The following is a 12,250-nucleotide window of genomic DNA, read 5'->3' on the forward strand; positions in this document are numbered from 1 at the left end:
CCCCCCCCCACACACACACTCTCCCATACCCACTATAGTCACTTAAACTAGCCTTAAATGGTTTTTTCTCTATATCATTTAAATAATAATATTTTTAATATATATATATATATAACACATAACAAAACAAGAATAAAATACTATTTATATATTATTAAAATATTTTCAAAAGAATAATATTGCTTCTCTATATATAGAAAAGTACCATTGCATATTTTATATGGCTCTTGTTGATTATAGTTATAAATTTTGTCATTCGGGATGGTAGTTATTATTTTGGAAAGAAGTTAGGGGAAATTTGGTGTCCATCTAGAAAGCTTTGTTCGGAAAGTTGTGGCCAGTCTCGATGGTCCTTTCAGATAGCTTGTCCTCCATAAAGAAAGTCTTGTCGGATAGCTTATTATGAGCTCGGAGACGTACTTCCAGATAGCTTGTTGTCTTCAACGTCCATCTGGAGTACTGTATTCATTCAGATAGTCTCGTCCGAATTGACTCTTGAAAGCGCGTTACTGAAGCTGACGTGGAATATGTTGCTGGAACAAGGGTTGTTCATCAAACTGCTCTAACTGCCCGTACCGCACCGCATTGCAAAAAAATGTAATTTGAAATTTTTTACGGTGCGATCACAGTTAGAATTTTTCTTAAACTGCATGGTGTGGTACGGTTTTGAATTGTTAATATGCGATTCAAACCGTACCGCACCGCATATTATAAAAATATCAATTTTTATATTTATTTAGGTCCAATATGTGAAGGCCCAGTCCAAAGCCCACTAATTATTGTAATGTTGAAACTTAAAAAAATCATATTTATTTTCAAGCCTTATGGTATTTTTGATAGGTATTGCTCAAGCTTTGTTATATTTGTGATAGTTTAATTATTTGGTGATAGTCCAAATCGCAGAAACCGCACCGCATCGTATTATTTTTTACGGTGTAGATTTGACAATTTTTTAGTTTCGCGATGTGGGTGCGGTTTAGAAAATTGGAAAACTGCATGTGCATGTTAGTTTGAAAAAAGGTCAGAACCTGCACCACCCGCACCGCGAACAGCCCTAACTGGAGCTGACTTTGAGACTTTAAAGCATCATTAATTAGCTACAATAGAATCGAAGCTAATTTTAGCAACTACACAAACCTAAATATAGTTATCGCCTTTGTAATCCATGTATATCAGATCATTGAAAGGTTGAGTAAAAAATCATGATTGTGTAAGGTTAGAGAGAAAGTCCTTACTAGAGAGAGAAAGTTCGTCTTGTAATCTCTATAACAGTATGAGAGGATTCTTGTAGCCTTGTAAACAGATATCAATAAAGATATGGTTGTTGTTGTTCCAACTGAGATGTAGAGCATTGCACATGGCTCGAACTCGTTAAACCTTGGTGTTATCTTCACTTTGATTTACTGCTTTAATTCGCTATTTGGTTATTGTAATTCTTTGATAGTATTGTTCTTAATTACGTGTTTGTTGATCCAGTATACTTGCATCGTAAGTCATTGATTGGTTCACAACAAACTGGTATCAGAGCAAGGTTCATAATCATGGTTGCCGCCAAATACGATATGGAAAAGTTTAATAGTTCAAATGATTTGGATTGTGGAGAATGAAGATGAAGGCCATGTTGTTTCACCAATGATTGTATGAGGTTCTATTTGGAGAAAATTCTCTTCCTAATTGTATGTTTGAGAATGACAAGAAAAAGATTCTTGCAAAGGCTCACAATGCGATCATATTGAATTTTTGGAGATAAGGTTCTAAGGAAGATCTGTTAGTTTTATGGTACTAAATCAGGTACGCAGTAAAATAAATTTTTTTGATTATCATCATACCATATCCCAAAGATCACCATATGTACATACATTAAATTTGAAAGTAAAATAGATGAAAAAATAATTTACCTCTCGAAGCCTATCAGGGTATCCTTGAGTATTTTCGTATGTTGTATCCTTGGAATGGTGACGTCAAACTCACACCTTGATCTTTCAAATCTTCCACCGCACACAATGACTAGTGTGGGCTAGTAGGATAAAATGTATATGAAATTCTTGTTAGATTCTCAACACATGAGCAAGAACAATTCTATAATATTCGAGAGAAAAGTTTTAATCAGATTAATCATTTTTAGGCTTTCCAAAAGTTATGTTAAAATTCTTCTCTCTCTTAGAATTTGATTTATACGGTATATATTAAATAAATCCAATAAAATTTGTATTGAATGAATTATTTAAATTCAAAATATTTATTAAATTATATTTAATTATTTGAATAAATAATATAACTAAATTATGTTATAGATATATATTTCCTATAATCGATTGAGGGAATCTCTCAACCACTTGAGGGAATTTCTCAACTACCTTGAGAGAATATCTCAACCATCACAAATATCTATAATTACTTTTCAAATTCAAATTTAAATAAATATTTATCGTTTAAATTAATTGTTAGGATTTATGCTCTGAAAAGCCTATAAAGATATTTCTTGTTTATTAATAAGAGTTGAACATTTTGATATATACATGAATGTTAAATTATTAATAATTAATACTTATTAATTTATATATGAATATAAAAAAAATTATTCATTTATGAGGTTGTGACTTGTAATTGTGCGGAGAATTAAGATTACTTAGCCATGAATAAAACAGTCAGCAACATATTTATTGACGCTGAAAAGTGGCGAACACTAGGTCGCTAGATTGGCGAGATGAATAATGAATGTAAATATATAATTTAGAGAGACAAAAAATTTATAGTAGTACACTCCCCATATCGCGATGGTAATGGAGTTACGTCTACTTTGATTTTTTATTTCTCACGAGAGTGTAATTACAGAAAAAAGCTAAGTGTTTAATCTCTGGTTTTCGGAGAGAGATGCTTTGACCTTGTGAGTATTTTTTTGAATATGAAAAATGAGCTGAGAGAGCTTTCTTTTTATAGGTGATGAATGCCCACAAAATAGGAAGAAAATAAAAATTAGATGTTTTTGATTGTAGATGATGATTCAACGGTGAAAATTAGCTTTTGATGGTGGTAGTCATTTTTTGGAGCCCGACGGGACTCGCTGTAGGCAACCCGGAGCTTATATTCATAACTCCCTTAAGGGTAAAATTTGGTGTGGATAGCTTCAGAATTGTGATTGAAGTGTGAGACATGACTTGATAAAACATTGAAATAGCTTCAAAATGCAAGTTGAATCGTGTTAATCATATCAATATTGAGTTTATGGTTGTTTTACTGAAGGCAATTCATGACTCAGTGCCCAGGTTGATATCGAGCGTCCAAGTTGACATCTCAGCGCCTAAGTTGACAATGACGTCAACCTAAACGTTGGGTAAATGTAGAAACATCCAAGAGATGTACTTTAAGATGCATGTTGACTCAGAATCTGGTCAACTGTCAGCGAAATCTTATTTATGATTGACAATCACCACGTGCAACTAAGAAAAATAAATAGTAAAGATGACATTGATAAGAGCCTTTTAGGCTCTAAGATTGTTGTTTTCTCCATGGTTAGAGGATGTTGTTTCTTGGTAATTGTAGTATTTTTCATCGTTTTTTGGATTATGCGGGCTTTGGAAGAAAATTGATTTTTATGAGTAAAAATTAATGGATGTGGTGTTTTTAAGACTAGGTGATGTTAGCGGATAAAATGATGCGCCAAAATGACATTTTTCTAGAATTTTGAAAGTCCACGAAGACTCGAAACTCGTGGGGTGTCGCTGCTACGAAGGTTGAAGGCTCGCCGTAGCGAGCAAAAAGAAAATAAAATAATAAAAAGCGCCTGGCAGGTCTTGCTCGCCGCGGCCACACAATGGCTTGTTGCGGCGAGCCATCTTGTGGTCACATCGAGGAGGCATTTACTGGGCATACAATTGAATTTGATCTTTCTTTAAAAAAGGAGATATCTCTTTTTTAGTGATATATTTTCAAGTATTACAAATAAGACTTCTAGGGTACGAATTTTAGTACCTTTTATCTATGAAATTGAGAGAGAAATTCAATGAGAGAGCAAGGAAAAGACGAAGATTGTGACTTCGAGTGTTCTACATCCTAGTTCTTTTTCTTCTCCTTAAACTCTTACTATTTATTATGACTTTGATTATGATATCTAGTTCCGAGGTAGTTTCTTTTTAGTTAAGAGTTATTTCAAAACCCGAGACATGAGTTTTTAATTTCATTGATGAATGTTAATTTTTAGTTTCCATTATATCAAATTGCTTCTATTCTTCTATGTTCAATGTCATGATTATTGTTTTAATCTTGTTTAGATGATTGCTAAATTAAGCTTTACTTTAATCTATTATCATCTTAGGATTATTATTCACCTAATAGTCAAGGATTCTAAGTTGTTGTGATAAATTGCAATTTCTAATATTTTCAATTGTGATGAAGAATGAAACCTAGGTTAAATGAATTCTATACTTCATTAATTTATTGCCTGGATTAATCTATTTCCACAAATTTTAAAGCTTTATCTAAGTTAAATAAATTTCATGATTCGTGGATTTACTGTTTAGATAAAAGAGTTAATTATTGAGCGTTTTGTCTTAATTACATGTAATAAAGAGATTGGGATAATTTGACTATTTCATTCAGCTTTATCTGTGGGATTAATAGTTTGATTGGAAAACTTAAATTACATTCATTAATAAAAGTTAAGAATGATTGTTGAGGGTGGAGAATAACTTTTAACTATTTATCTCATATCGTAGTATCACATTTAATTTATTTTTGTTTTTATTTATGTTATTTTATTCTCATAATCAAAACCTTTTTTTTTTTTTAATTCTTGTCACTAGTTTTTGAATAATTGAATAAACATAATCCTCGTGGGATTGACCCTTACTTACATTTATAATAAAATAATTAGAAATATTGGAATCAAAATAATAGTAAATTTGATACGGCATACGACACACATTAAATTTTTAGCACCGTTGTCGGGGACTATTATTTTATTTTATTATTCATATTTAATTTTTGTCTTACTAACTTGTTTTTACTTGGGCAAATCAGGTGTACATGTCTAGTGCAGACGATACTCAAAGAGACTATCAAGAGTAAAACAATATTTTGAGTCATCGTCTAATTCTCGATCATCGAAGAATATCACTAACAACCCACTTTTTCAGCCTCTTGGTCCTGTCAAAGAGCCACTATCAAACTAATTCTGAGTTTGATTCCGACGACTCGGTTAATTCTCACAAGACCAAAATAGGATGTTGAAAGAGTTGGTCACGCCGGATCTTGACCAACAACCATTGTGCATCCATTATCCATCTTTGGATGTTAATTTTGAACTAAAATTGGGCCTCATCCACTTGCTGCCAACTTTTCATAGGTTGCCTGGTGAAGACCCTAACAAGCATTTAAAGGAGTTTCATATTGCCTGCTCTAGTATGAAACCTTCTTCGGTGACTAAGAACAAATCAAGTTGCGGGCTTTTCCTTTCACATTTGTTCCCACAAGATAAGATCAGAACTTGTCAAAAGTAAACACCACAGCCAGTAGCTCCTTCTCTGTAGTAGTGTAGTTCAATTGGGTGTCGGCTAATGTCTTGCTTGCATAATAAATGCCAAGAACAAAACCTACAACAAAATCATTGGCATCACACATTAACTCAAAAGGAAGTGACCAATCGGGGGCTACAATAATAGGGGCAGATACAAAAGCCTTTTTTAAAGTTACAAAAGCTTCATGGCACTCCTTGGTGAACTCAAAGGATTTGTTCTGCTCAAGTAAAGAGCAAAGAGGCTTGGAAAAAATTGAGAAGTCTTTAATAAACCTCCTATAAAACTTGCATGCCCCAAAAAGCTTCAAATTCCTTTGACAATAGTAGGGGTGGCATTTTCTCCATAGTCTCAACTTTCACTCTATCCCCTTTAATACCCTTTTTAGAAACTTTATGACCCAAAACAATTCCTTATTGCACTATAAAATTGCATTTCTCCCAATTGAGAACCAACTTTGTTTCCTCACATCTTACTAAAACTTGCTCCAAGTTAGCTAAATAAGTGTCAAAAGACTTCCCAAATACCGAGAAGTCATCTATGAAGATCTCAAGAATGTTCTCTGCCAAATCTAAAAAAATATCCATCATACATCTTTGGAAAGTGGCAGGAGCATTACAAATCCAAATGACATCCTCCTAAAGGAAAATGTGCCATAAGGACAAGTGAATGTTGTTTTCTCTTGGTCTTCCGAAGCAATGGCAATTTGATTATAGCTAGAATACCCATCAAGGAAATAATAGAATTCCTTTCCCTCCAAACGATCAAGCATTTGATTAATGAATGGCAGCGGGAAATTGTCTTTTTGTGTGGTCTTCTTCAACTTTCGATAATCCATTCAAATACGCCAACCTGTCACTGTTCTTATGGGGATCAATTCGTTGTTTTCATTAGCTACCACTGTGACTCCACATTTTTTTAGGAATATATTAAACTAGGCTGACCCAAGAACTGTCCGAAATGGGGTAGATAATGCCAAAATCCAGCCACTTGATTACCTCATTTTTAACCACTTCCTTCATGATGGGGTTTAGTCATCGTTGTTGCTCTACAGAATTGTCGCAACAATCTTCCAGCAGAATCTTATGCATGCACATTGAAGGACTTATACCCTTGATGTCGGCCATGGTCCAACCAATGACTCTTTTGTATTTATTCAAAACATCAATCAACAAGAGTTCTTTTTTAGCACCCAACGTAGTAGAAATAATTATTGGCAAAGTCTCTCCATCTCTTAAATAAGCATACTTCAAATGACTAGTCTATGGCTTCAACTCCAACTCGGGTGGTTCTTGAATGGACGGCTTAGGAGGTTTAAAATTGTGCTTTGATAACTCCAAAGATTCAAAAGGCCTCCTAAACTTAGTGAAAAGTTGCTTTGACTTTACCCAAATAACTTTGGTTTCTTCATCTTCACTCAAAGCTTCACACTCTTCAAGAGAACTTATCAACTTTTCATCTTTCCAAGCTTCCTTGTGAAATCTTTCAACCACAATAGAATCAATCACACTTAAACGAGAGCATTCCTCAATCTAATCCGAAAAGCTCATGGCATTGAACACATTAAAAGTCACTTTTTGATCATTCACCCTCATAGTGAGCTCCTCTTTTTGCACATCAATCAAGGTTCTCTCGGTGGCTAGGAATGGTCTCCCCAAAATAATGAGAACTTCTTTATCAGCCTTATAATCAAGGATAATGAAATCAGCCGAAAAAATGAACTTATCAACTTGTACCAAAACATCTTTAATTTTTCCATCCAGATGGGCCATGGAACGATCTGCTAATTACAAAGTGACGGTGGTTGTCCTTGCTTCTCCAATTCCCAACTTCTTGAAAATAGACATGGGCATTAAATTAATACTAGCTCCCAAATCACAAAAAACTCTTCTAACATCTCGACCTCCAATGGAAATTGGAATTGTGAAGCTACATGGATCTTTCATTTTAGGTGGAATTTTATTTTGCAACATAGCGCTACAACCCTCCGTTAAAGCAGCAGTTTCAAACTCTCCAAGCCTCATTTTCTTTGTCAAAATGTCCTTCAAAAACTTTATATAGGTTGGCATTTGCTCCAAAGCTTCCACTAATGATATGTTGATGTGGAGTTGATTTAGTACATCAAGAAATCTTTGGAATTGACCATCTTCTTAGTGCTTTTTGAATCTTTCAGGAAATGGTAGAGGTGGCTTGTGCAAAGGCTTTTCTGCAGCAAAATGCTGATCTGATGCTGTAACTACTGGAGGAATTTTAACAGTTACAATTATTGGTTTTTTTTCGTTTCCTCCACTTTTTAGATTGAAGTGGGCTCTTTGCTGCCCTTTGTCTCTGCTTTATTTGACTCCAAATTTTTACTATTTCTCAAGGTTACCACTTTGTAATTCTCCTCGATATCTCTTCTTGGGTTTTTGGTATCACTAGGCAAAGTACCTTGTGACTTATTTCGAAGCTCATTAGCTAGTTGCCCAACTTGATTCTCCAGAGTTCTCATGGAAGTTGCTTGACTTTGGATTGCAATGTCATTTTTTGCCATATAATTCTTAGTTCTTGTCATGAAAATTTCTGTCTTGGCCATAAAATCTCGCATCATACTATCAAGAGAGTTGGTTTGGCTGCCTTGTTAGGGTATTTGTTGAAAGGCTTGTTGAGAAAAACCAGGTGGAAAGTTAGGTCTAAAAGGCATAGGCGAATTGCTAGGACCAACCCCTTAACTTTTGTATGCCAAGTTTGGTTGTTTCATGTAGGTTTGGTTGTATCCATTCTGACTTCCAATGTAACACACAGATGCATGATTGAATGGACAATTTTCAAAGGTATGGCTCTCACTACAATAAACACACGAAACCTCCTCGAGCTGACCCATATATGAGGAAAATGATAGGGTTTATGCCTTGAAAAGCTTGTAAAGACATTTTTGATTATTAAATAAAGAGTTAAACATTTGATATATGTTTAAATGTTAAATTGTTAATATTTATTATTGAATAATTTACATTAAATATCAGAAAATTCATTATTCATATATGAGATTGTGGCTTGTAATTATACATAGAACTAAGACCACTTAGCTATGAATAAAACAGTCAGCAACATATTTAAGTTATAGAATCTTTAATCAATGGTTGCTAGTACGGTTCATTGATACCCGTTCTACGGTGCAAGTAATCTTGGTTCGAATTACGGATGTAGTGAGACATCAAAGTGAAGGTACTGTATATAATAGAGATTATATATGATAATGACCGATATGAATAAAGTTGTCTTTATTAACATGTCGCTTATCATAAAGATCTAATTCATATCATAACGATGATCAATAGTAGATCGGCCTAAATCTTGAGTCATCATGAATTCCTGTTCATGTTATTAGTTTATTTGATTCACTCGTTAAAGTTTCTTAGAGAATATGATTCTTAAAACTTCTGTTTTGGAAATCTAATAATATGGATGACTAGGAACATGATGTACAAATATGGAATCTTGACTTTCCTAACGAATCGAATGTTGGTTCCCTTTAAGTATTAATTCTAGAACTGAAATGTTGTGCGTAATTCAGATGGAATCTTGAATTATACTTCCACTAGTAAATTATTGGAACTAAAGGTAAATAAGTAATTGGAAAGGTAAATAGGTATTTTGACCAAAACTAATTATGAACCAACACATGGAAGGCTAATCACTGGAATTGATTATATCAATGAACACTACAGTTAAACTCAGTAAATATAATTCTATAATTACTAAGAGTGCAATTCTATATTTATAGTGGAGTAATCATGGAACTAATAAACAATAGATTATTTGGTTGATGAGACTCAATAAATAATTTAGTTTATTGGAGCTTAGAATTATAGGTCCATGGTTCCCGAATTGCTATTTTAAAATACAATCAAGGGTAAGGATAAAGAGTTGTATAAAGATGTTTGAAAGAAAATCTATGTTGAATTGACAAAATATTAATTATTTATTTTTTTAATAAATAAATAATTTTTCCAAATTAGTGAAATAGGGAAAAAGATAAAAATTGTTAAGACAAAATTTATCGAGACAAGATTTGTAAGGTAAAAGTTGTCAGGACAAAAGACACCAACCTTGTCCTAAATAGACAAGGTAGGCACCTAGCATTGGTCCTGACCCTATGATATTTGTCTCTTAGGTTAATTAATAATTTAATTAATTCAGTTAGGTAAATATATAATTTGAAAAGTGGTTAAAGATATTTCAAGGTTGTTGAAATATTCTGTCAAGTGATTGAGAGATTCTCTCATAAATATCAGTAACCAAATTCGATTATAAATATTTATTTAAACAATTAAATAATAATTTAATTAAAATGATTTAATTTTTATAAATAGGAGCCTGATTTAAGAAATCAGAATGATACTTTTCACACTACTAATTTCAAAATCTATAGAGAGAAACAGAAATCAATTTTTCTCTCTATTGTTCTTGCTCATGTGTTGAGATCTCAACAAGAATAAGGTTATACACTTTATCATAATAGCCCACATTATTTCTTGTGTGTGGTGTATCGATTTGGAAGACAATGATGTGAGTCAAAATTGCAAAATCATCATCAACTAGATTAAAGGATACAACATACGAGAAGTTTCGGGATACCCTATTAGGCTTCGAGAGGTATACTCAGGGTCAGCCCTAAGCTAAGGCGGGTTAAGGGCCCAAATGAAACAAAAAACTTTTAATAAATATACATATTTTTAAATAATTTTAAAAAATGCCATTTATTATTACAAAAAGGGCCCAAAAAAATTATTTTTCCTAGGGCCCAAATTAACTCAGGGCCAACCCTGGGTATACTTTAAACTTATTAATTTTATTGTTTTATTTTAATGTACACATATTTAGAAATACTAGGAGCTATAGTACAATGATAATCAAATAATACGAAACTCTTCCGCTGCGTACTTGATTTAATACTATAAAACCAACAAAAACATTATGTTGACCCATGCTCATAGTCTTCAGCGTATTTGACGTAGAAACTACTTGGGCAGCCAAAGCAGTAATGACATCAACCTCAATAACACTGGCAACTTTCTTCCCTAAAGGTGCTCTAGTAGTAGGCCAATGGTAATTATTGTTGGCGATTCTCTCAATAATGTCATAGGTCTCATTATAGGACTTAGCAAGTAAAGCCCCATTTGTGGAAGCATTAACCACCATTCGAGTATGAGCATTGAGACCGTTGTAAAATATTTTTATTTGGATGTGATGAAGAATGCCATGGTGAGGATATTTTCGCAACAATTCCTTGAACCTTTCCCATGCCTCATACAAAGGATCATCTTCAAATTGTTGAAAGGAAGTTATCTCCTTCCGAAGCTTAGCATTCTTAGTGGGAGGAAAATACTTCATCAAAAACTACTCTGCCAATTCTTGCCAAGTTGTAACTGATGCAAAAGGTAAGGAGTTCAACCAAGCTTGAGCTTGATCTCTTAAAGTACAGGGGAACAACTTCAACCTTAAGGCATCTTTCGTAACTCCAGGCCATTTGAAAGAATCACTCACTTCCATAAATAGACGAAGATGAAGGTGAAGATCTTCGGTGGGTGCGCCACTAAACCATCCCACAGTTTGAAGCATCTGGAACATAACTAGCTTCAATTCAAACTGTGGTGCCTGGATTTTTGGCCTCACAATGCCCAAATTAAGCTCATTGAAAAGAGGGGCTTCATATTGTTGGTGTTGGATGATTTGATCTCTATCATCTGCCATGATCACTGCATTCTGACCATTGTTAGGGGCTAACTCCCTTTGAACTCGCTGCCCATCTTCTTGGTTATCCATCATTTCTATTTCCCCTTATGCTCTTTGTTGTGCTCTTCTTCTTTCTCTGAATGTGTGCTCAATTTCAGGATCAATAGGAAATAAATCAAGATTAATGAATTCTTGGTACTCGTTCATGTACTAGAGTAAACCTGAGAAAGAAAAATACAACCCACTCAAGCAACGTTAGAACCTCAAACCAGAAATAAATTGCAAAATAATTGATAATACACAACTTTTAATTTCAATCCTCAGCAACGACACCAAAAACTTGTTGTAAAAATTATATATATACGTAAGTGCACGCAATCGATATATATACTGTTGACCGAGATTTTCGGCAACTATTAAAATATGATTATAATATTGAGCTGTAAGAAAGCGAGATAAGGATTTTTACGTGGTTGGGGCGTTAATGAGCCTTAGTCCACGAGTCTTTGTTATTGATGGATGTATTTAATACAGATTCCACACTTGAGGGAATGTTACCCTTATAAATACAGAGAATGTTCTTGGTGAGTATTTACTCTTCTTGCTCATATGCAACCCAAGATTCTCGACCCCATTAAATGAGCTTTGAGGGGGTATTTATAGTGTTTTGGTGGGGTAATCCCTAGAATTGTTCTTACAAACGTATCTGTAAGTATCCATAAAGTTGGGTATTCCCAATGAATATACCATGAGTAATGCATGGTCAAATCCCTAGGTGCTGTAGGGTTTTTATGAGGAATGTCCTTTTTGCCTTGTGATTGATGTGACTCTTCGCAGAGTAGCCGTCGCTAGACTTAAATGATCATTCTTGTGGCGGCCGTTTTGGAGGTTGTGCCGTCAGACTTTATTGCGTGTTGCAGTCTCAACACGCTTCCTCCCATGCAGCATTAAATGCGACTTGATTGCTCAGGAGAAGCCTGACACTTCGCGGAGAGGCTTTATGCTATGCGAGTTTCCGG

The 12,250-nt window shown here is 34.1% G+C and overlaps 1 non-coding gene across 1 annotated transcript; it reads left to right on the forward strand.

Moving 5' to 3' along the window:
• The first annotated feature begins 10,752 nt into the window (after positions 1-10,752).
• LOC133032882 (small nucleolar RNA R71) lies at positions 10,753-10,859 on the forward strand. Its single transcript, XR_009685467.1, has one exon. It is a non-coding gene; the product is annotated as a small nucleolar RNA R71 (small nucleolar RNA).
• Positions 10,860-12,250: the final 1,391 nt, after the last annotated feature.

Source organism: Cannabis sativa, chromosome X, assembly GCF_029168945.1.
Source record: "Cannabis sativa cultivar Pink pepper isolate KNU-18-1 chromosome X, ASM2916894v1, whole genome shotgun sequence".
Taxonomy (NCBI): domain Eukaryota; kingdom Viridiplantae; phylum Streptophyta; class Magnoliopsida; order Rosales; family Cannabaceae; genus Cannabis; species Cannabis sativa.